General features: G+C 43.1%; 1 pseudogene; it reads left to right on the top strand.

The window, feature by feature from the left end:
• Positions 1-2,217: 2,217 nt before the first annotated feature.
• LOC149161440 (caffeic acid 3-O-methyltransferase pseudogene) lies at positions 2,218-2,706 on the top strand (annotated as a pseudogene).
• Positions 2,707-3,191: the final 485 nt, after the last annotated feature.

The following is a 3,191-nucleotide window of genomic DNA, read 5'->3' as shown; positions in this document are numbered from 1 at the left end:
TAGTACGAATTCAAAACACGAGTTGTTGATGGAAGAGATGAGATGTGCTGGTCAATGGTCGTTGAGGACAAAATTGCCAGCCTTCCCTGATCAGACATTGCCGTGTACAACGTTTCTCCCATTTGAAAATATCACGAGATTAGTGATTGCAAAATGCGAAATCAACGGAATCCATTCGAGGAAGTGATGTGTAGTTGGCATCACCATCCACGTCATATTGGGCTATGACAGTACTTTAACCTGGCATTATGCAAAGGTCCAGTTTTGGATATTTTAAACCTTTCCAAAAATTAATCGGAGTTCGTTGTATTTTTTTTATCAAATTAGTGAACTTGAAACCATGTATTTTACGTTTTGGTTTTCCATTATACCAAAATCCACAGGTGTTGTACTTTAGGTTTTGGTTTTTCTTTACACCAAAATCAGCAGGTGTTGGTAAATATTTTAAACCAGTAACTAAGATCTTCAGGAAGGGAATCGACCCTGAATCACCTTCCCTCAAATGCAATTTTCTTCCCTCAAATGCAATTTGAGGGAATCGACCCTGGGTCCGATACCATGAAGAGGTTTGTGTTGGTAAACATTCCAAACTAGTAACTAGGATCCCCAGGGTGGAAATTACGGATTCTATAGAGGTGCGGTGATTCTTCCAACACCCCCTCAAACGCAACTCACCGGAATCGAACCTCGGTCAGGCTCTGATACCATGTAGAGGTTTGCCATTACACCAAAACCCGCAGGTGTTGGTAAACATTCCAAACCAGTAACTGGGATCCCCATGGTGGAAATTACGGATTCTATAGAAGATTCTTCCAACATTAATGTACTTTCAAGTTTCAATACATGTTGGCTAAGTTGAGGATTATGAAAATTTCCAATGTAATTTTTCCTCTCCATATTTCTAACATCAAATCCTAAACTCTCTCGTTCGTTTTCTACATATTTCCGAATTTGATATCTCAAATCTGCACACATATCATATAAGTATTTTATTTATTTATATCCGTCATGACTACCAGTCAAACAACTTTAACCAATTAGCAACAGCAGCGAATTAGATTTTCTGCGTGAAAATTCCACTACCCACAACTCGCCTTGATTTGCAGAATGAGTATGACTCCTGGATCTTGGCCTTCTACTTCAAACGCTGTCAGATATATTCCGTGGATGCTGATAACCCACCTATCTTCACGAAGACCATGAGTGTGTAATGCATCAGTTCCTCAATCTTTGACATACAAAAATGATGTTCCTACTTGTTATCCTTTGTACAGTTTGTACGCAGTTTCCAGTTAGGAAACTGTGTCAAGGCATGGGATGTGACTTTCTTTTTTTTCTTTTTTTTTTTAATTCATTGCTTTAAGATGAAAAACACGATTCTCTAGAAGTTTAACTGGTTAGAATAACCACGCTCTGTCCCTATTCCCATGATAGCTAATCGGTGTTGTCTGTCTCTATTCCCATGATGGCTAGTGGGTGGTAGCCTGTGGAGAGTCAGCAGGTGTAGTTGAATCACAAATTGAATCACAAATGATAGTCAATAGATTGCTGTAAAATCTACGCCTGTCTGTGTGTATAAATTACCATAAGTTTAATGTAATGATCCAGCTCACTTCGGTGAGCCTTCCCAATTCCATCAACTGATATCGGACCCATGTTCGAGTCAGCATGGTTTCGACATCCGCAAGGAAGATTGAGGTTGGCGGAGTCTAATGAATGCAATTCCAGCACAGAGAGCCGAAGGAGATGAGTAGTGATTGAGCTTCTGCGGTGTTCAGTCAGAATTCAATAGCAGAACAGGGAGCGAGATGTTTGGATTGCCTGACTTCCCCTTCCCCTGTTTGTAGTCCTATCACCACTTGGTCTGCCCTCTCGACTCATAACTTAAATGGAAGCAGATCAGTTCGGTGTCACTGCAATAGGGAATTTGAAGATTCAAGAACTGAGAGCTCAATTGTTCTATACAATGAAAATCAGTCACGAGGAAAAGAACCAGTGGAAGCATCAGCTGGGTCGTCCTCGACGAGGTCTGATAATGCCTCGTTTGGTGTATTGGTTGCTAATTTGTCTTCTAGTAGAGAGAGCAAGCCCATTTCAGAGAATCTAGAAGAAGAGAATGATGGAGTCCAGGAAATTCATGTCACATTAGAGTGACCAAGAGCTGCTGAGTTGCGCAGAGAGTGTGGTCATCTCCGATCCAGCTAGAAGGGTATTGAAATGGCGTCAACAGCTGCTGAAAACTCAGAATCGATTATGAAGAAGATTTTGAATGAGGATGAATGGCTTCTGGGCATGGAGCTCGCAGATTTTTCATGCCTTCCCATGGCGATGAAGGCAGCCGTCGAACTCGATGTTCTCCAAATCATAGCAAATGCCGGCAATGGCGTCCAACTCTCGCCCACACAAATCGTTGCCCATATTCCCACGACGAACCCCGATGCCGCCATTACTCTTGATCGGATCCTCAGAGTGCTGGCCAGCCATTCGGTTCTGAGCTGCTCTGTGACCACGAACGAGAACGGGAAGGCCGAGAGGTTCTATGGTCTCACTCCTCTCTGTAAATATCTTGTCAAGAACCAGGATGGAGTCTCTCTGGCTCCATTAGTGTTGTTGGGCTGTTGTGAAGCACTACAGGAGAAGATCTTGTTGGATTCTTACCCAACAGGAGGAGGCGTAAACCTGTGCCCAACATGGAGTGTTTATTAGTTATGCGTTTGGAGGAGAACCTGTAGTGTGTTTTGGCTTACTAGTGAAGTGTGAAAAGTTTAAAGGCCAACGCCGAAGTGAAGTGTGTGATCTTTTGGCTGTGAGTGGCTGCTAATAGTAAGCAAGCCATCAGTCGAGGAAGTGTGAAGCCAGTATGAGTGAGCCCAGCGCGTGGAACTAAGTTGTCAAGAGGGAGAGCTTATCGTTCAGAAGTGTCGATTGCTGGTTGTCGATAATGGATTGTAGTGTTGTTATAAGCATTTGAGAGGAATCTGTCTCCGATTTGAGTAGGTGTTGAGCGCTGGGTAGAAATGCGTTGTAAATCTGCTCTGTGGAGAGCCTGCTGTGCAGATATTGAACTGCCATAAGATCTAAGTGACTGTCATTGTCCGTGAATTTGCGTATTGGAAGGGGTTGGTGGTGTGGTTGTGAGTGGCGGTGTTGAAGTCTCATGAGCTGAGTTCCAGAATTTTGGACTCGGTGGT

This window comes from Pinus tabuliformis, chromosome 5_2 (genome assembly GCF_031772625.1).
Source record: "Pinus tabuliformis cultivar Carrire ecotype Pingquan chromosome 5_2, CPIR1, whole genome shotgun sequence".
Lineage (NCBI taxonomy): Eukaryota > Viridiplantae > Streptophyta > Pinopsida > Pinales > Pinaceae > Pinus > Pinus tabuliformis.
This window is presented reverse-complemented; position numbering and strand designations above follow the sequence as displayed.